Source organism: Euprymna scolopes, chromosome 39, assembly GCF_053919585.1.
Source record: "Euprymna scolopes isolate OS-2025 chromosome 39, ASM5391958v1, whole genome shotgun sequence".
Taxonomy (NCBI): Eukaryota; Metazoa; Mollusca; class Cephalopoda; order Sepiida; family Sepiolidae; genus Euprymna; species Euprymna scolopes.
The window spans coordinates 31,068,869-31,091,957 of NC_136520.1; the positions used below are offsets into that span (position 1 = coordinate 31,068,869).

General features: G+C 33.8%; 1 protein-coding gene across 2 annotated transcripts in view; it reads right to left on the reverse strand.

Moving 5' to 3' along the window:
- The window catches only part of LOC145263703 (uncharacterized), a 53,856-nt gene extending 40,653 nt beyond the window's left edge, over nucleotides 1-13,203 (reverse strand). For both annotated transcript variants that reach the window (XM_080120654.1, XM_080120653.1), the window contains exon 1: nucleotides 13,088-13,203. The gene's annotated coding sequence lies outside the window, so the exon portion shown is untranslated. The remainder of the gene's footprint in view (nucleotides 1-13,087) is intronic.
- Between the last annotated feature and the right edge of the window lie 9,886 nt (nucleotides 13,204-23,089).

Consider the following 23,089-nt stretch of genomic DNA (forward strand, 5'->3'; position numbering starts at 1 on the left):
CAAGAGCCATCCATCCCAATTGATGCCAGATGGGGATCAGAGCGTTGATGATGTAAGGATAGGAATTTGGTTTTAGATGCATTAAAGGTAACCAGCCACGTCTTGTGTGCTAAATGCCGAAAGATGTATTCTCCTAGTGTTTATATTAAGTGGAAAATTTCATTATTATCTGTAGGGTGGACACACCACAACACCTAGTGAGTAGTGATGGGACGAGTTCAATATTTTTCCCCGATTCCATACTAAATTCCGATTCTGATCCAATTAGTGATTTCGATTCTTTATAAATCACTAAATATATACTGTAGAGTTGTTATTCTTTTCCGATTACCGTAAAAACACAGGTTAAGTGTACAGATATTTTGCCCAAATGTGAAAATACACTTATGGAGGTAATCGTAGATTTTCGTTTGACTGTTAGTTTAAAATCAGTAAATATTTATTATTATATAATTCCTACCAGCTGCAGAAGATTTTTTTTTAAACAAAATCAAATAAAAAAAGAGATAATTAAAGGAATCGTTTTGGCATCGGAAAATAAATACAATTTTCCAGATACCGATTCCGATACCCATAAAAAGTTCCGATTTTTCCGATTCCGATTCTGATTAATCGTCCCAACACTACTAGTGAGATTAACAACTCTGCAAGAGGAATGTTTTAACAGATATATCATAGTTTGTCAATCTTTGAATAAATTCAAGGTAGAATAAATAGTCAGGCCACGGGTGCATCTACTCATACGTATTTAATAAAGCAACTCTATCAAACTGAAAAACAAATATGCTGTCATGATCATTTGCATGCATACTCTTAAATATGATATTTTTTTCCAAGAGGTTTTAAAGTGCTGGTTCCACCGCGATGCTTGAAACTGTTGTTATGCAACGGAATAAATGGCACGTTTCAGCAGGACTCTACATGTTTCTACATGTTCCTACATGTTTCTAGAGGCCAAAGAATGGATGAAGGACAACCTTAACAATTATATATATATTATATATATATATATATATATATATATTCATATACATATATATATATATATATATATATATATTATACAGGGTGGGCCAAAATAAGGGTCCTATTTTTAAAAATTCATAAATTCATGTAAGTTTTAAGAAGTGTTTTTCGGCCAAAATTTGTTTTGTTTATTTCAAAAAAATCTCGGAAGGGTCAGTCTACACACACATAAAGTTTGGTGAGTTTAACTTTTATTTTGGTGATTTATTCAAATTTAAAGATAGGACCCTTATTTTGGCCCACCCTGATATATATATATATATATATATATATATATATATATATATATATATATATATATATATATATATATATATTTGGAAGATTTCATTAAATAAAATAGACGTTTCTTGTCTTAATCCTATTTTCGATCCTTTCAAACTTCTGAATAATAGTCTTTACTTCTGGTGGGAACTGGCAGATGTAATCATCATGTTTATCATAAGTCTGAGTACTTTCCATTCCTTCAGGATTCATCGTCAGGGATAAATTAATCTAACTGGTTTTGAACAATTTATATACTTTTTTTTTCTTTCTTCTTCATTGGTTAATTATTTATCCTTTTTTCCATTTTTCCCTTGGTTAAAATTAAAGGATAAATATATATATATATATATATATATATATATATATATATATATATATATATATATATGATGATGATGATGATTGCAACGTCTTGTCAGACGAGTGCCACTCTCTCAGATACTTAAAGTCTATGAGCCCAAATGCCTGAGGGAGTATCTATACAAAGATGATGTTACAGAGTCTTAGCTTTGTATGACAGCTAAGTCTCTCTCTCTCGGTTCAAAATATTGAAATCCAGCAACAAGCAAGAGCAAAATAGCCAGCAACAAGTCAAACTGCAGACCAGCTTAATGCGGATACTGGTCTCCCATTTTATGGTTTTTAAATCAGAGATTTGCTTCTCCTAGAAAGGTTGCCTTCACCATGGCTTACGGGAGCCCTCTCCATCCCAATACATATATATATACACACAAATATACACAGTGCTAGTTGGCCGTTGACCCCGAAAAAGTTCATTCGCCCTTTGGAAGGTCTTATTTTTAATCCTTCAGGGAGACTAGCCACCCTCCTCACCAAACAAGTCTGGTGGGGAAACCAGTTTAGTCGCCGGTGACCCGACCATGAGGCAGGTAGTACTGGGTTACATGGCACCAGTAGCATATGACATGACCTGACATAATATATATATATATATATATATATATATATATATATATATATATATATATATACAGACACACACACACTTGATCCAAAATTTAAGACTATTTGAAAATCTTTAAAAGAAAACCTTTTTAAGTATAGATTTTAAACTCCTTCTATATAAGGACAGCCTGAGTTAGTGCCACCAACAAGAGCCATAGGAAACAATCAAATCAACCACCTACTCTTCATCGATTACCTCAAGCTGTATGCCACTTCAGACACCGACATAAGTCAACCCTTGCAGGTTATACATACTTTCTCCAAATGTATTGAAATGAAGTTTGGCTTGGACAAATGTTTCAAGCGCTTCTTTAGAGCTGGAAAAAAAATCCATGTGAAAAACATAGTTTTTTTTTGTTTTTTTACTTGCGAGTCACTACTTATCAAGGCCTGAAGGCCACTCGAGGATAAGGGTTAATGAATATAAGGGGTAATGTAGTATTCGTTAATGGTGTAAATTGGGTAGAATTTGATTATTTATGGGGACGGCTCGACAAGAATTCATTTACATTGGGTTTGAAGGCTACTATTTTGTATTCAATCAGGAAGCAGGCCAGCGGAACAGTGTTCCACAAGTGGGCAGTTCTGGGAAAGAACCTTTGTTCATGGGATCTGCATTCAGATTTAGGCACAGATAGAGAGTGGGAGGAATCATATATAGCGGTTGTAGCTAGTCGAGTGATTTTGTGAAAGTTTGACAAGGGATAGATTACATAGATTGAAGTTCAGTTGAGCAGTTGTCATGAAAATAACGATAGCACAGAGGCAGGCTCGCAACGTCTCTTCTGTTGGAAAGAGGTTGCAGGGAATTGAAAAGGGCATCACCTGCTAGGTTTTGAAGTCGGTTTTGAACTCTATCAAGGCAGGATAGGGCGTGCTGAGTAGTTCCTGCCCATATGTGACAACAATACTCAATTTTAGGATGTACTTGGCTCTTATACAGATGGTAGAGTGATCCAATTATTTTTCCAGCAATCTTGGCAACAGATTTGATGTATGTGTTCCATTTCAGATCAGGAGTAAAAGTTAGTTCCAGAAGCTTGTCAAGATATGAAGCTTTCTCAAGACAAGAGCCATTCATTTCATTTGGGGCGTAATAGGGGTCAGAGCGATTATGATGAGAGAAGCTTTGTTTTAGATGCATTAACATTAATCAGCCACCTTTTCCCCATTGTACCACATTGTCAAGATCAGAAGAGAGAGAATCAGAAAGATCTTGGTCATTGCTGACCTTTATAGTGTTACCATAGATTGTGGTGTGATCTGCATAAATGTCTATGAATGATCTAAGAATTTGCTTTGGGAGATCATTGATGGAGATCAGGAAGAGAGTTGGGCCCAGGATGGGACATTGAGGGATGCCAACATTAATGCTATGAGTTTCTGCCCATCAACGACTACTCTTATAAGCCTATTAGAGAAAAAAGATTTAATAATTGAGAGGACATTTCCAGCTATTCCATAGTTCTTGATCTTGTGAAGTAGACCTTTAGAACATACTCTATCAAAAGCCTTTGATATGCCAAGAGCTACTGCTCTAGAAACAAAGCCCTTGTCATAAGATTCACTAATCCTGTGCGATATAACAGTTAGTACATCAGCTGTAGATTTTGCAGAACGGAAACAATATTACATGTCACTGAGCAGGTTGTTTTTGCTGACGTTGTTGACCACTTCTCTGTTTAACACGGATTCCAGCAATTTACTCATGATGCACAGGAGACAGCAAAAAGCTAGAAGAGCAGGAACAATATAAATACTTGGGCATTAAAAAAAATGATTGAATTCAATATGCCAAAATAAGAAAACCAATCGGCAAACACAACTTACAAACAAAAACAAAATAACTGCCATTAACCAACTTGCCATGCCAGTGATAATATGCTATCTTCGCATAAAAAGACATTAACAGATTAGACATAAAACGCAAGGAAAATGTTTACACTGTTTAGAATAATATACAGTATCTACCGAGGCTCTATCTGCTAAATAAGCAGGAGGTATGCGGTCTTTTAGAAATGACTATTGTTACATGTCCGTCCAGGAATATGAATGAGTAACAAATTAAAAAAATACTAATAAAATTAAAGAAATATTTATTTTAACATAAGACAAAACATATAAATAATATTTACAAGTAAATACACTTTCTTAGTGTTGTGAAAGCAATTTTAAGGTTTATAGTATTGATGGTAAAAGGGAGGTAAGAACTTCAAATCAAATGTTTTATGAATGTGTAAATCTAATAATAAGAATATTAAAATATAGTTCTTTGGTCAGTGAGAAAATATACAGAAATCTTTGTATTTACCGAAATTCCAGTTTCTTCAAATGATGCGGTGGTTGGCTTCTAAAGAGTTTCTTTTGGCTGGGTTTTCATTCTAGAAACATTATTAGAGTTCTTAACAGCAAGTCGGCAATTTAACAAATTAACAACTGTTAGTGCAGCATCCTTATATAGGTTTCTGCATGGAATTTTCTTGATTATTTCAGATTGTTCTGAAAACGTTCTCAGTAGAATACTTTCATGTTCTGTAGAATGTCATAACACAGAATTTTTTTTATTGTTTCCGATTGTTCCAAAAATGTTCTAAATAGAATATTTTTATATTCTATCCATTTTTATAAGAAAAATGGAATGTCATAATACTTTTTTATAAGGAAAAATGCCTTCTTATGACACTTCCAACATTGAGCAACTATTGTGTGCAGCAGTCAATATCTGATGTGCTCTCAGATCTGAAAGCTTATGATGGTACATCAACATCAAGAAACAAGAGTCAGAAGAACAACCTTCATCGCAAAAGTGAACAAACATTTTGGACAAGACTGTTTTACAAATGAGAGAGAAACATCAAACAAGCCTGCCACAAAAATAGCTAAAACAACAAAAAAAAAAAAAGCCACCAAAAATACACTTAGACCTTTAATTGCAGAAAACTGGAAAATAGGCTAACCAACAACAATCCAAATATTTTCTGGGAGAACTATCCTAGGAATATATAAATAAGAAAGGTTCTGTAGACTGTCCCAAAAGGAGATTGCTCTATTACAAAGTTTGTCAATCTATAGCACACAGGCCAGATTCGGCCTGCTAAGGCATTTTGACTGGCACACAAGCCTGATTACGAATCACTCTATTTTTAACATGTGAGATGAGCCTTTTGAATTGAACAAAAAGCCTGCTGTTATTTTCCCCTGATCTACCAAACCGAATTTGAATACTATGACCACAAAAACACGCAAAAACTGCTTAAAAATATATATATATAAAAAAACTAAAACAAAAACTGAGAGCCGATTTCACCAACTGAATGACGATAGACATTAGGTGGATACAGCTTCAAAGTGACAATGTTGTTTTAGTCGCTTTTCTATTTCATTTCTTCAACTGTGAATATCTCCGCTTACCTCATCCACGATCCTATGTAAATTGCTGGAATCTTTCAATGGGTCATGTTTTTTTTGGGTTTTTTTTTTCAATAACACTTTCAAACATATATGTCATAATTTCATCAATTTTGCTTAGAGTTATTTATTTATTTTTTTACTTTGAAGTGTTCTGACATTCTTTGAGGAAAACTAACTTTTGTTAGGTGTTTTTTTTTATTTTATACTAGCGAGGGGTACCCGGCGTTGCCCGGGTGTTTGGAGGTGTGTGTGGAAACTCCGGGGGTTAAAATAAAAAATCAAAGCAAGTATGAGGATCGAACCCGAACCGTTGAGACAAAGTTGTAAATTAAAGTGTGAAAAAAAAAAAAAAAAAAAAAACGTGCAACGTTAACCATTGCCTCACCGCGAGATGGTAACGGAAACACGTTTGAATTTATTTAATTACTTGGATTTAGCAGGTGCTCGTTTTAATGAGTTAATGAGGTCAAGTTTGACTGCGGGATTTTTATTTTCCCAAGATGTTATAAGAAAAATACTAACCCACATGCTGCGAGCGACAAATGTTGAATATTTATCTTCACGAAATACAGCAAATTAAATAGACAGGCGAGCTTCGTTGTTAACTGTGAGATATTACGATTTATATGTGATATAAAAAGTTTTAAAAAGTTGTGAAGCGACCGACCGCTTCTCTGAAAAGCCTTTTGTAGACATACAGAAAAAGCGAACACACATACATACATACATACATACATACATTTTCGCTTTTATATTTATAGAAGATTTTCGTTTGTTTTCTGATTTCTCAAGGTTTATTTTCATTATGGTTTTAAATATTTAGATTGACACATGTAGTTTTCATTAATTTTTTATTAATAGTCTTTGTCCGGTCTGTGGCTCATAATTATAATAATAATTCAGTCAGTATGGTCGAATGAGTTTCCAACCCCTGCTCTATTACGATCAGAGGAGGATGATAATGGCTGCCCATGATCAAGTCCTGATAATCAATGCTTTTAAGAAGATGGTTTGGTTAATGTTATCTGTAGTAAGTAGTGAGAGAGAAAGAGAGAGTAAGTTTGTGCATCCCTTTTTATGAGGTAGATTAGTATGCTCCTAAACATCATGACAATGGGAGATAAATTGAGTTTGACGCCGTCTAGTAGCATTTGTGTGTAATTGTCTTCTAAAAATGGAGTTAATGCTACATAAGTTTTAAGAACTATTTCCTTTTTTTATAGATAATGTGTGAATGTTTGTAAATTGTGTATGTACATTTGAAATGTATTGTGGAACGTGTATATTTTGTGATCACGATGTGTGGTCCTAAATTATAAAAATAAGTATAAACATGATTTGACCAATAAACGAAATAACGCTAATGTGTCCTGGCGCCACTAACATATTTTTTGGACTAAAGTGGCCAGCAAAATATGCTTGTAAAATAACCATAAAATTTCTCTCTGCAATTAACTGATTGAAAAATAAGATGGGAACTTAAATTGACCAACCTATAGAACCCTCCTCTCTCTCTCTCTCTCTCTCTCTCTCTCTCTCTCTCTCTCTCTCTCTCTCTCTCTCTTCTGTTTTTTTCTTTCTTTATTTTCCTGTTTTTACTTCTTTTCACTGTTTATCTATCACTCCCCCATTTTTTCTAATTACTTAGACTCTCTTCCCCATTTTCTTCTCTTTGATTAAAGTACCGTATATTTCGGCGTATAAGGCGACCGTTTGATAAGATGAGGTACAAAATTGGAGCAAATTTTAATAAATTTATCATATATCGGTTGTATAAGATTGCTAAATCACGAGACCATGTTTGTTTAGCCTAGGCTAGAGATTGCAACACCTGATATCTTATGAAATATTGTTTTTTAAAGATGATTGTTCAACTTTAAGGGTCGTCTTATAAGCCGAAATATATAGTATATTTTAAAAAAATATATTTATATAAAATGAATGAGTCTTGCTTCTGGTCTTTGAATTGATTTTTTGACCTGGTGAAGTAGTTCCTCTGAATAGAGGTACTACAGAACATGCATGCACAATGAACATATGTAGCCAATAATGTTTGTATAAATAAACATATGATATATATATATATATATATATATATATATATATATATATCATGTTTATTTATACAAACATTATTGGCTACATATATATATATATATATATCATATGTTTATTTATACAAACATTATTGGCTACATATGTTCATATATATATATATATATATATATATATATATATATATATATATAATATATTTATATATATATATATATATATATATATATATATATATAATTACTTCCCTCCCAAAGTATCAACTTAATCAATTTCAGAAGCAAACTTATTTCCCAATGTAAACATCAGAAAAAATTAAAATATAACCAATTCGAACTTACTTAGCTCACCTCTTAAATCTTCGTCAATAAATTTACTTAATATAATAGATTCTTCTATTCCTTTATTTTGTGAGACTAAAGGAGCTGCTGTATACTAACCCTGACATTATATTTGCATATATGCATGTCTATTTTTATATGTAATGTGTAAATCTTTGTATGTGTATATGTGTATATATGTATCCATATATATATGTATATATGTGCATGTATATATGTATATGTGCATCTGTGTCTTTGTATAATTACATGTGTGTGTCCCTATTGTTTGTGAGTGAGTTGTCTCCTTTAGTCTCACCTCTTATCCTATATTATTTTACATCATTTATTTTATTTAATTTTTTATATATGTATGTATATGCATTTATACATTTATATATGTGTAGATGTGCATGCATACAATTATAATTATACATTAATTTATTAAACCATTACTAATGATCAGTAAACCCCTCTCCCATTTTAACTTCTTTCCAAATTTAAAATAAATAAATCTGAATTATCTTCCTTACTCAATTATGTTCCTGTTTGGGTCAAATTTATCTCACCTGACCTGTATTTATCTGTTCTAATAATATAGTTAGAAAGATGATTCTCTATCTGCCCCCTTTCCCTCTTTCTTACTCTCCTCTTCTCTCAACTATGTCTCTCTCTCTATTTTTCCCCTCTTTTTTCGACTTCTTAATATTCTTTCTTCCTCTTCTCTGTTCTTATCTCTCTTTTTCATTTTCCTCTCTTTTTCTTACCAACCCATTTTTCAATTTTAATTTGAATGTTCACTTTAACACTTCTATTTGCATTATACATTACTTTTTTTAAGAAACGTTTTATATAAAAAAAAAATTGGAACTTCACTTCTCCATGATCTAATGTTTTTTTTTTCTGGAAGCTGTAATTTACCCTGGACATTTATAGTTCTGTTTCCTTATGGATCAATAATGGATTTTCAATGGACTCATTTCGGATTTATCCTGTTCTGGATTTTACTGTCTTTCTCATTTGGATTTTTACCATATCTTTTTTTTTCTTTCTTTTCCCTGTTTCTTACTTTCTTAATCTCATTGAATCCCTATAAACTGTCACTAACTGTTAAATAGCCTTTGGTACAAGTACGGTTAATTTCATATTGTTAGTTTCATTTAATGCATTAACCTGCAAAATTTATTGTATATTTTGCAAACCTCTTCCCTCTGATGAGAAGAATTGCATTTTTCAAAACTCCATGGAATAAGGTTTTTCTTGTTCATTTGATACTCCTTGCCGGATAATTAAACTTTTGTATACCTTCCTTATAGTTTTATAATGTTTGTTTTTTTTAATTTGAATAAATTTTCAATAACAATATTTTTATAAGGGGCATTCTAAAAGTAATGCCTCCTTTTTTTTTTATTCAACCCAAATGGTATCAGAGGGAATTGTAAATGACTGAACTTATGCATCCATTACCTAAAATTTTTACCTCTCTGTTACAGATATTGACGGTGTGAAACTCTAAGGAAACAACCTTGTTATGGATTTGCATCAGAAGCAGAGATACGTAACTGAATTCCGTCATGCAGGAAAAACTGAGTCGATCAACATTAACTGGCGCCTGTTGAACGTTTATGAAACCAATGCAGTTGATGTCAGATGTTTTTTGTCGATTTCAGAGTGGCGATAGAGATGTGATTGAAAAAGCCTGCTCCAGATGCCCATGCACAGCTACCACCCCATCGCTAGCAAAAGTGCATTGAGAATGGTAGTGACTATGTAAAAAATTAAATTCTGGAGCATGAAAAGTTTGAATGTTTTAATGGTACCACTCCCATTTCCTTAGCTCTTCAACTTTTTTTAGCTAAAAAATAGGGTGCATCATAATTTTGGAACAACCTTCATATATATATATATATATATATATATATATATATATATATATATATATATATATATATATGGGGGGGATATGCTTATTCAATTATATTTAACCTTTTATTTATATCAATCCTTTAATTTATGAAGCTCGATGTAGCGACAGAGCATATAATATACAAAAAAATGACAAAATATCTATATTCCAAATTTCAAGATGTTGTTCATCTTACCATTTATTTCTTTAAGCATGTTAAAATGTTCAATTCTTGACAGCGCCTGATTCGTAGCGCAGAACCATTCATGTAATTATTACGTCAATTTTTTTTAATCTATTCTGCACTAACTCATGAGAAGAATAAGAACTCATCAACTTTTAAAAAAATAAAAAAATAAAAGGAATACTGGCATGATTACAAAAATCCGAAAAATCGGAAATGTAGTTGCAATTGTGTTTTGTTTTACACAATTCATTTATAGCGTAACTAAAATAAAACACAATTGCAACTACTCTTCCCAGAAAGAGAGAAAGGGGGAGGGGGAGATAAAGAGGGAGAATATTGATGGTTCAACTAGAGAAAGTGTCTATTTAATGAAGGGAGGCATTACCATTTTAATTATTTTATATTCTTCATATTTGATGTTGAGATGTTTAAACGCAGCACTTTCTTTTTTCACCCTCTTCAAGCTACGTATGATTCTTTCTACTAATTAGATCAGATTGTAAGTTCATTAATTTTATGACTTTTTAATGAAAATAGTTTCTGTCTGATGTGTGTGTGTGTGTGTGTGTGTGTGTGTGTGTGTGTGTGTGTGTGTGTGTGTGTGTGTGTGTGTGTGTGTGTGTGTGTGTGTGTGTGTGTGCGCGCGCTATTTGTGGATGTTGTAAAGTAATTAGTTTTTATGACTTTCTTTTGGGGAGATAGTTTTACTCTGGCCTATTTAGATTCTTCCGATTATGCTTCTCTTGAGATCTTGGCCGACATAACCTCTAACCTCCTTCAGGTGTATCTTGTCGAACTCAAACTCAAGAATCTTTATAAAGAACTAAGTAAGATTCAGTTCTAAGTTAAACTCTTCTGGAGGTTGAAGGCGCAATGCAAGTGTAAGCAATACAAAGAATACTATAGCAAATTACTTTGGACTTCTACCTGGTCATGGCTGACGGAACGAGAGCATGCTACCCCTGGATTAAATAAGGGGTTGGTTCCGTTTGAAATTCTGTAGAGATTCCAGAATTTGACAAGATAGCCTGAATGAAGTGAGAGGTTGCATTGACTGAAACATTTTTGCCATTATTTTGTATATGCTCTGTCGCTACATCGAGCTTCATAAATTAAAGGATTGAGATAAATAAAAAGTTAAATATAATTGAATGAGCATATTTTCCCCATAAACACACACACACACACACACACACACACACACACACATATATGTATATATATATGTATATATGAAGGTTGTTCCAAAATTATGATGCATCCTATTTTTTAACTAAAAAAAAGTTGAAGAGCTAAGGAAATGGGAGTGGTACCATTAAAACAGTCAAACTTTTCATGCTCCAGAATTTATTTTTCTACATAGTCACTATCATTCTCAACGCACTTTTGCTAGCGATGGGGTGGTAGCTGTGCATGGGCATCTGGAGCAGGCTTTGTCAATCACATCTCTATCGCTAATCTGAAATCGACAAAAACATCTGACATCAACTGCATTTAAGATGAGAACAATAGTCCGAATAATTCAAATAATACGAATTCATAATCCTCATCTCAAAAAGTCAGAAACAGATATTTTTCTTAGTGTGTGTGTGTGTGTGTGTGTGTGTGTGTGTGTGTGTGTGTGTGTGTGTGTGTGTGTGTGTGTGTGTGTGTGTGTGTGTGTTTATTAACTTTTGATTGTGTATGTTCCTGTTTTTCTCCCTTTATGAAAAAAATTTTAAATCAACATAATCTTGTTTAAACAGTTAAATGAAACGGAAACCGAAACGAGCTTGTAGCGTCGATGTTTACACATCGACACACAAAATCAAAATTCATAAACACGTTTGTACGCATATTGTCTGCGCATACACTATCCTAAATAAAAATAAATAATTATATTTTGGACCAATCAGAAAGCTTTCTCAATTTATTTGAAATGATCTTTCTGAGAGCTACCCGAAACCCTTTAAAAGCCAGATTTTTCTTCAATAAACCAATGGAACCCAGTCGACCCGAATCTGTGGATCGGTGTTGCTGGCACCCCACTGTGGATGCTCATATCCGCAACATTTCCCTCCACGTGCACACACAAACATTAACGAACACACAGACACACACACAAATCATCGACATTATCATCTGTTAATCTGTTAAACCTTATTCATCGAAATATTCATAATCTTTATCACTGAACTATTTTCTAATATGATAAACAAAAGAACATTGGCTCTTATAAACAACTTTGAATGAATTAATTTATTTAATTGAGCAAAGAAGTTTTCAATACGATTTTCCTGACTCCACTTGTCTTTACAAGAACTCTAAAACTATTCATGAACATTCTACATTTTCTTAATGCTGTAAATCTTTCATTTTATCTCTTTTGTGAATATATGCCTTCTTAACTTATTTTGTTTTCTTTAACGTATAACAGTGTCTCTTGTTTTCTCCCAGATAAACCCTGCAAATCTTTTTCACTGAAAATATTACTTTGAATTCAGCTCATCCCAAAAATATCTCCCTCCTTACAAAACACCATAAAGTAAAACCCCAAAACCAGCATGAACACATCCCTAAAAACCAAAGACTTTCTCGTCATCAGCCAAAAGTGAAAACTTGAAACAAAAATAAAATCTGAACCACACTTTAAGAAACAACCATAAAAAATATTTTATTTACAAACTCTTTTGTATAACCAGAAAACAATAAATGAAACAAACAACTAAGATATTTCTCGTTTCGTTTTCCATTTTGGATTACAGCATTTTCCTTTTTCAAGCAACAAGATCAAGGCTTTTTGCTTCAAAATGAAGCAGCTAAAAGACAGCCATGTTGGTTGGCTTTTAACTTCACATATTTAAATTGTGTATTTCTTGAGTTTAGATACTTAAAATAAAATAAATACTAACTCGAAATCACTCCTCATGTAATAATATTTAACATAAAAAACATTTTTTTAATACTTACACAGATTTTTTTTTAGCAATCAACTCAATAGTGACATTACTCCTTTTAGTGACATTACTCCTTTTTCAGTGCGGCCATTACTAGCTTACGTTTTTTTTTCTGTAACTTAGGGGATATATATATATATATATATATATATATATATATATATATATATATATATATATATATATATATATATATATATATATATATATTATTTTGTTTTATAACACTTTTAATGCACGTGGGTATTGGTAAAAAAATTTTTGAGCAATATGTTACACAAAACTTTGCATTGTCTCCCCTTGGAATTCTTCAAAAGTGAAAACAAAAATAAAATTGTCCTTCAAACCTAAAGTACTACGACTAGCTGTAACTACTCAATGTTTCCCGGAAGTACATTTTCTTTCATTTACAATTTCTGTCCCGCCCCCCTCACAGACACGATTAACAAATGCCCATATTAACATGACTTATTTTATTTATTAAGTCTATGTCCCATGTCTGTTTCTCTGCTCTTTTTCTTTTATTTCTCTCTTTTTTGGGGGTCCGTGACTGGTTTAGTGAATATCGTCATGGACTGTAAAATACCCCCTCTTGCCTACAATAAAAATAACAACCTGACTTGCGTTGTTCATTCCAATCAGGGCTATTTTGAGACTGACCTTTTTTTTCTTTCAGGCTAAGTAGTATAGTTCTGTGGTTGTAGAATGGATCACGTCAGGGTCATCAAAATGTAGAATAGAAAGACAAGAGTTTCATACTAACATGTAATAGCAACTTTATTGATTATTTTCATTATGTTATGTTGTATCTATAATAAAGGGTTGTGTGTTTGTTGCGTCATCTCTAATAATGGATTAGAAGAGATGACGTGTTATATTATATATTTATGTTGTATCATAAAGGGAATCGTGTGTAAGTGACATGTATTTTCAGAACCTACCTCTGCTTCTTCGATGTTGGACCATCTGGAATTTCTCGTCCTGGAGAAAGACTTGATACCTGTTTTTGGATGAAGATTCAATCACTCCAAGACAAGGAATTGGTTCTATAGTTTATTTCACTTTTCCCAGATGTCCTGCAGAAGGTGGAAAGTGAAATCGGCCTGTGTGGGTTCTTCTTCTACACACGTCAGCGTTCGTCCCCCCCCCCCTCAGTGAAGAGGAGGAGACAACGGGAAGCCGTCCATTGTCTTCTGAGTCCAAATCAAATCTCAACGATTTAGCTAACCTGATCACATGACTCGCACGTAATCCAATCAGCTGATCTTGACTTCCGGTCAACGTGTCTACACTATAACTCACCTCTTCCCCTCCTCTCTCTCTCTCTCTCTCTCTCTCTCTCTCTCTCTCCCTCTCTCTATTCCTTAACATTCCTTCCACCATTATTTATAAAAATGTATGACGGAGACATGCATTTTTTTTTTTACTACCCACTTTTTCTAAGGAAATCCTAAGCTCACCCCACTGGCAAAGGAACTGTCATACCATTATTCACTAAATCATAATTCAAATAAATAAAATTACATCTACAAATAATACCATGTGGCGCGAATCCTTGCGCCCTCGAAGGTCAACAACTCTGTGACCCCATGGCCTCCATCTCGCATCTTAGGATCATGCAGAGATCACTATATCTCTTGTCACACTATTTTTTCTTATAACATTACGATAGCATTTTCCTATGTCTCCTGCCGAATTATGCATCCGGAGAAAACTCCCACGAAAAAACGACACACAAAAAAATATTCTACAACCATTTCGAAAATTAGAATAAATATCGACTGAACCTTTGACTCTTCCAAACTTAAGGACTAGTTGACCCCTTTTCAACCCAGTAGTGTGTCTTCTTTTTTTTCCTACACTGCTTAAATCTTATTTCTTTCTCTTTTTTAACATTTTATCATTATTATTGATATCATTATTAATTAATTGACAACATGTTCTTACTTATAAATTAATCATTATCTCAATAAACTCCACAAGGCAAAAATTCACTCCTCCTCCTTCTGCGAAAAAAAATACATGTCCAAGAACAAGAAAAAACCTGCACAATTCTGCTGTGAGAAAACATCAATCGCATGAAAATATAAATTAAAAAAAAAATTCTTATAATCATTCGCAAAGTCTCATCTCACCAATAAAAATTACAAATAACAAAAACATAGATTCGTGGAAACCCAAAATTGTCCACGTCAGCACATTTTGAGGTCAGGTTACATAACCTTTGACCACCTCACAGAATCTCAAAAATAAAAAAAAAAATTTTTGAAATCACAGTCGTTTACAAAAAATACATAGACATTTACAATTAAAATACATAGTCGTTTCCAAAAACAAAAAAACGACTCACTTAAAATTTTCAGACAATCCTTCAAAAACAAAAATTCAACACAAAGTAACAATCGATGGAAACTAAATTTGTCCACGTCACCCAACACTTGGGGTTTTCTGAAAAAAAAATATCACCTTTTACTTATCCGAGTGACTTTTATTATGGCCTTTTCTGCCATTTTCTCTACTGCCACTTACACCACGTCAGGGGAACTCCAATTGCTCCCTGACGCTGGACAGAAACACATTTCACTTTGCTATATTGGAAAAACTTTTTTTTTTTTCCAGGTCAGTAATCGCGACTGCCTTTCAAGGCATATAGCTCGGCGAAATATATCGGGATTCCATCCATGGATTTTTCCATGTTGATCCTACTCGAAATCACAGAATCCCATCACCCTAAGACAACACTTGTGTTTTTTTCTTTTTTTTTTTTCTTAATATAAAAAAAACATACATTTTAACATTTCATAAAACATTTTCATACAATAACTTCTTTCCACACCAGAAAAAAAATTCTCACAAAAAAACCCGTACAATTAGAGAAAAAAACAATTCCACATTAGCAGAAAGTATCCATTGTTTCTTAACAAACAAACAAAAAAAATACACATTGTCTTCTCCTAAAAGTCCGCAAAGCTTTTACAATTTTGCAACATTTTAACTTTATAATTGTTTAACCTATAAATTCATAACAAATATTTGATTGATGTGTTTCTCGCAACTGTGACAGTCATCTCATTCACCTCTGTAACTAAAGTTTATATGTTCTATTTCTTCTTTTTTTTCTTTCTGTTTTTATCAGTATGACGATTTATATATCTTTCTTTTTTCAATTTCCACTGTTTATCTTTCTACACCGTAACATAGCATTTTTGTCTTTCTGTGTTTTCATATTTTAAAATCAACAATTCGTTATCTGTATGTCGATCGAGCTATCTGTTTTTTTTTTCTTATTTCTCTTAATTTAGCATATAATATAACTATATTTAATTTTAATGTCTTTTTTTCCGTTGCGTCTATATTTTGTTTTTTTTTTTTTTTTCACCGCTGTTCAATGAAAGGACCCTACGTTGCTTTTTTTTTCTTTAATTTTCTTTATCTTTTCATTTTTATGTGTAGTGTACAATATTTGTTTTTTTTTTCCCCGATGTGTCTATATAATATTTTTTTTTCTTTTATGGTAATCAACAGGTTCGAGGTTTTTTCTTTTTTCACACTCACGACCCCAAATGAGCATGAAATGTTGTTTTCACCCCAGGTTCGGTATCGCATCGTGTGTGCGAACTGGTCAACGGACACCAAATGAGTGTTGTTACGTTGTCGTATCATAAGGATATAAGTGCTTGTTGCGTCAACTCTAATAATGGATTAGAAGAGATGGCGTGTTATATTATATATTTATGTTGTATCATAAAGGGAATCGTGTGTAAGTGACATGTATTTTCAGAACCTACCTCTGCTTCTTCGATGTTGGACCATCTGGAATTTCTCGTCCTGGAGGGAGACTTGATACCTGTTTTTGGATGAAGATTCAATCACTCCAAGACAAGGAATTAGTTCTATAGTTTATTTCACTTTTCCCAGATGTCCTGCAGAAGGTGGAAAGTGAAATCGGCCTGTGTGGGTTCTTCTTCTACACACGTCAGTGAAGAGGAGGAGACAACGGGAAGCCGTCCATTGTCTTCTGAGTCCAAATCAAATCTCAACGATTCAGCTAACCTGATCTCATGACTCGCACGCAATCCAATCAGCTGATCTTGACTTCCGGTCAACGTGTCTACACTATAACTCAGCTCTTCCCCTCTCTCTCTCTCTCTCTCTCTCTCTCCCTCTCTCTCTCTCTATTCCTTAACAATTAGTATGACTTGTAAGTACTATTCGCGGAAAGAGTTGATATGTACATGGTGGAACGGTAAAATTGTCGCCTTAGAAAAGATGACATGATTCCATTTCTGTTTGATGAAAACCGGTTTTTGTGTGTGTGTGGGGGGGGGTGCAGACCATCTATTAGTTGGCCAGTTGTGTACAGATCCCAAAAGTGATAGGAGCCTTGATAAGCAAGATTGGAGATGCACTGCTATACAACTCATGCTCTCTACCGATCAAAGTTATGACAACAGGACCATTGCCAGCACCCTCAAAATGCATTGCTGGATTGCCACGAATAAAAGGGGTGTGCCCAGAGTGATGAAAACAAGTTTCTAGTCATGGTTATGGTCTTTGGTGTGGTTTCAAGTGAGGGCCACATCATGCCACCTCACATCTTCAAAATCGGCTTAAAAGTCAACACCAAAGTGTACCTGGATGTGCTGAAGAATGTGGTGACCCCCTGGTGCAATCAGGTGGCTCCTGGCAGACTCTGGGCTGGCTCACAAGTCCAAAGAGACCCAGACTTGGCTCAGGAGGAGTGCTACGACTTTGTACTCTTCTCTCACTGGCCGCCTCCTCCCTTAACTTGAACCTACTGAACTACTTTGTTTGGTCATACATTGAGAACATCACCAACATGACCTCCTACAATACCAAAGCCAGCTTGATCGCTGTTATCTGCCAAGTATTCTTGCCAGTGCTTGTTGAAAAGGCATGCTCCAACTTCTAAACCCGTATCAAAGCGATGATTGAGACTAAATAGATGTCAACTCTACTGCATAATCAAGTTATGTGAACTGATTTTCTCAATAGAAGTTTTAAAATAAAGCTGTAGTGCTGTTTTCTTTAAGGTAACACTTTTATCGTTCTACCCTGAATTAACGTAGCTGAAAGATTAGGCAGACCTGTTGAAAGAGAGTTCATGGATGTGTGTTGAAGTTAGTAGTAGAAGCGTGTGTCCATGTATGACTGAGGACAAAAGATTGGAGAGAGTCCTGTAGCATGAGAAATGAGTTCATCTGTGAACTGGGTCTAGCAGTAGCCATGTTGGATTCATTGTCTCTTCATCTAAGTCAATCCCCGGGCCAAGAGAACTGGGTTATTTGTGTTGTATTCCAAAAGAGCAGTTGCGGATTGGTCCATGCTACGTGGTGATATTACCAGTCTGAGAGCAAGGAAGAAAAAGAGAGAGAGAGAGTTGTCATGGTTTAACCATTTTTATGAACTTCGTCACGTGGTCAGCTTGCCTGAAAAATAGTGTCTGATTGGCCAAGCCAGAAGAGGTTGACTGCTAGCACCAGTCAGCATGGAGTTTCAAAATATCAAACTGCCAAGTGTCGCTGCTGCTTTAAGATCCACTGTTACAAGCTTTGTAGATGCAAAAGACAAAGTCTCATTCTAACATTAAAAAAAAAAAAAAAATTATGAGCCATCTTCGTTAATATTTAAATGACAACAAATTAGGAAAGCTTGTTGGCTGCTGAAAGTCTATTAGAATTTTAGATTCAAGTAAAGATAACCAGTGCTCGGAAGTGGATAAACACAGGAAAGGGAAAGGGGTTAACAGCAGAGCATATGTCCAGAAGTCTGGAAGATGTAAAAGGTTAGAGAGTCTCATGGCCTCTGTTTAGTCTTGAAAGGCAACGGATAATCTCTGTAAGGGTGATTGTACATGTAATTACGAATCAAGGGTTGCGCAATCTCTAACCGCATCACTCCTGAATCAGCATTGCTTGATTCCAGTGTCCAGAAGAAATCCAGAATAACTGAAAACAATGCTGAGATAAGCAGAGAGCACATACAGTACCTAGTATTTCCAAAACGTTACCCATTTAATATTGACCAGGCTCAACATTGCTTAACTTTGGTGATCTAACGGAGCAGGTGTGTCAACATAATTATGCAGTATTTAGATAAATAACATATAGAGAATTATAATAATGACTTTTTCAATTCATTATTTATTTTGTAAAAACTGAACCACAATAAATGCAACATCTAAAAATTGCTTCTTGTGAACATGAAACCTGGTGTAATGTTGGATTTGTGAGGTGAGTTGTAATTTTAAAAACTGTATCAGCTTCGAAAAGAGGTTAGTTTCTTGCTAAACACCTGAGGCAGTCACCGCCAGCGGAGGTACTCACGCATTTTTTGTGGGCCAAGCTTTTAAATATCCATCTTGTATCACATCTTCCGGCACTGAGAGAGGGGGTAAATACCAACTAAACTCTTTTTTTCTACTCTCTCTCTCTCTCTCTCTCTCTCTCTCTCTCTCTCTACTCTCTTTCTCTCTCTCACACACACACACACACACACACACACACACACTTCGCTCGGCTTATCACATCGACCCTTCCTTCACTCTCCTCTCTTTCCTTCCTATTTCTTCAATCCCTTTACATTACCTTCCTCTCCTCCTCTAATCTTCTCCCCCTTTCTTTCTCACTTTCTATCACTCTTTACCTTTCTTTTATCCACCCCTCTATTTCTGCTTTTCTCTTTCTTCCGTTATTCATTATCGTTGTTTTGTCTCCCATCATCCCCCTCTCTCTCTCTCTCTCTCTCTCTCTCTCTCTCTCTCTCTCTCTCTCTCTCTCTCTTCCTCCACTTCTGCCTCCCTACTCCTTTCCACTTCCTCGTCGACGAGTCCGCACAAGTCATTGTAAAAATCATTATTTCCTCTGTTGCTTAGCAATATATCTAATGGCTACATCAACAAACACTCAAATTGAATAGTCATTAGCAACTATTCTATTCATTATTTCATTCTTTCTATCTCATATTTTGTTTTGTAAAACTTCCTCAAAACAGTTTTTATAACTCTCCCACCACATTTGCCAATTTTTGTAAGTGAATTTATTCAGTCAATAAACAGTTCTTTAGTACGACACAGGTGCGTGAAAACTAATTTTTTCATTTTTTTCTGTCAGAAGAAAAATGAAACATAAGACATTATTTTGCCTTTAAACTAATACAATTTTAGAAAAAAAACATAACTTTGTACGGTCATAAAAAACAAAAAAAAAAACATTTTAGTGCGAAACATTTTTTTTTTTAATCTACACAGACATGAAAGGAATAGAAACCGAAAAATATAATTCAGATGTGTTTAAAGTTTCGGCGCTTAATTTCTATTAGTGAACTAAATACGCCAGTTCAAAAAAACAAAAAACAAAAACAAAAAAAAAACTTATGAATATATTTACTTATCAGGGAAAAATATTAATGAACGGTGAACACCAAAAAATACGGAAAATAAGCGAGGCGGAGGCGGACCTGAAGGAGCCTACCCCTCCTCTCTATTTTTTTTAATTTTTGTCTTTTTTTTTTAATGTTTTCAGCCAATTATTATCGAATGGGCACTAGCCTACCAGATTATAAAAAAATGGAAAAGAGTAAATATTTGAATATTTGTAGGAGTGCTCACTCAGTTTACGTTCACCTATTTTAGAATCACTCAACGTTTTTTTTTTTTGGTCAAATTTAGCGAATTTAGCCTTTTTAATCAGTTTAGCTTCTTTTTTTTTTTTTTTTTTTGTTTTTCATTTCGCTTTTTAAAATAATCTCCTAAAAGAGACTAAACTGCTTTAAAAAAGGCTAAATTTGGCCTAAAAACGTCGAGTATTTCTAAAATGGGTGATCGATTTCTAAACCGTTACATTTAGAAACTGAGCAGCACAGCACCCCTACAAATATTTAAATATTGACTTTTTTTTTTTTTTTTTTTTGATAATCTGATAGACTGATGTACATTCGATAATAATCCGCTAAAAAATTTGAAAAAAAAAAGACAAAAATAACAAAAGAAGAGAGAGGTGGCGCAAGCTCCTCCAGGTCCGCCATAAGCGATTTGAATTTTAATTTTAAAAAATTTAACTATTCGGAGTCCATAAACACCGAACGACAAGCCTCATCTTTATTTTAGAAAAGAGGTAATATTCTGCGTTACGGCGTAACGAACGCTGGATGACGCAAATGTTCGTTCAAGTCCGAATAGTAAATCAATTTTATTTTTTATTAAAATTCTACTAGAAATTCTCCGTAGTTTTTGGTGTACAGTCAGTAGTACAGTAGTACACTGAGATTTTTATTAATAACTTTTCCTGTTATTTTATTTCGAACTGCTATATTTTACTTGAGTTACTCAAGTGAAATATAAAAATAAGCACCAAAGTTTATTTCCTTCGTTGCCGGTTAAATCAGTAGTAAGTTTGGAAATATCGAATATATTGACAGCTTTTGTATTTTAAATATAAATATATCGGCTAATATGACAAATAGCTTACTTTCGCAATAAATCGACGCGCATGGTCGGGCGTTGAAGAATTACGCATCATCGGGGGGGGGGCGTACAATACGTTTAAGTACGATATTTTAATTTGTCCAGATTTCGTATATATTATTATAGAGTCGTGATTTCAAAAGTAAAAAAAAAAAGAAAAAGTATTTTGGTGCCATTAGCTAGAATCGAAACTGAAACTGTAGCATTCAAAGCTGGTAACGTTACCACTAGTATACCACCAACGTGACACGCATCTAAACCGATTAAAAATTAAAAAATAAACTAAAATGAATGTACAAAATTTTTGACGATTTTTTCAATTTTGACCCATTTTTAGCCCCTTAAAAACAATTTTAATCAGCTAAAACCTATAAAAGAACGGCCCATAAAAAATCCAATCATTTGAGACCTCAGGCCCAGCGAGCGCCGCTCAGCGACTTTCAGGAGATAGAGTTTGAAAATATGGAGACAGACAGACAGTCGATAGACATACAGCCGTTTATATATTAGATGACACTGATACCGAGTAAAGAAGTGTTAGAATTCAAGTTTTATTGGAGTCATGTATGTAAATAGGACCTATTACTAATAGGTAAGTATGAAGTTTTAATTAATTTTTGTTGTTGTTGTTGTTGTTGTTGTTGTCGTCGTTGTTTTTATATTTTACTAACGAGTCACTACTTACATAATTGTGGTGTCGAAAATATCCAAAAATATTGTGGTGTCGAAAATAGTAATATATCCAAAAATTACGAAAATTCATCGAGAAGAACAATTGCTATTGTGGTTTTAGTAAAAAAAAAAAAAAAAAAAAAAGGTCTATCGTTACGTAAGCCATTAAAGTGGCGAAAAGGGAGGTAAGTATGTGCCATGTATTCGTAATCTTCAAGGTTTTCACATGTAGGTAAAATGCATTTTCCTCAATTTTCTGTAAAAATTACTTTTAATCATAAATATTTTCTACTCAATAAATTTTTGTAATTCTTTAAATATATTACTATTTTTGACATGGCATGACAATTAAGTGACATTTTTTCAAAAAATCGATCTGTCGACTCTATCTTAAGAAGCACCATAAGAGTTAATGGTTTATGTTAGGTGAGACAAACACATCGAGCACTGCAGACGATGGTGGGATCTAGGTTACATTTGATTACTTAATGGAACAGCTCAACAAGAATTTGTTAAGATTGGACTTGAATGTGACTATGCTGTAATCAACTAGGAAGTAGGTTCGTTGTATTGTGTTCTAAAGACGGACGGTTCTTAGAAAGAAACTCTGCTCATAGAAATTCCGGTGGACATTTTACCGTGACATATATTGGATGGGTTTCTAGCACTATTTTGTATATTTTTTTTAAAGTCATTTTCAAAACCATGAATATTTAGGTGTCAATTCGCGGCCATTTTTGTTGTTCTCACGTAACTTTCAAACGAAATAAATGTTTTAAAGTAAATAAAACCACTAAAAACTTTTCCAGATAAGTAGAAGAGCAACTTATCTTGTTTTTGATAACATTTATTCCCTAT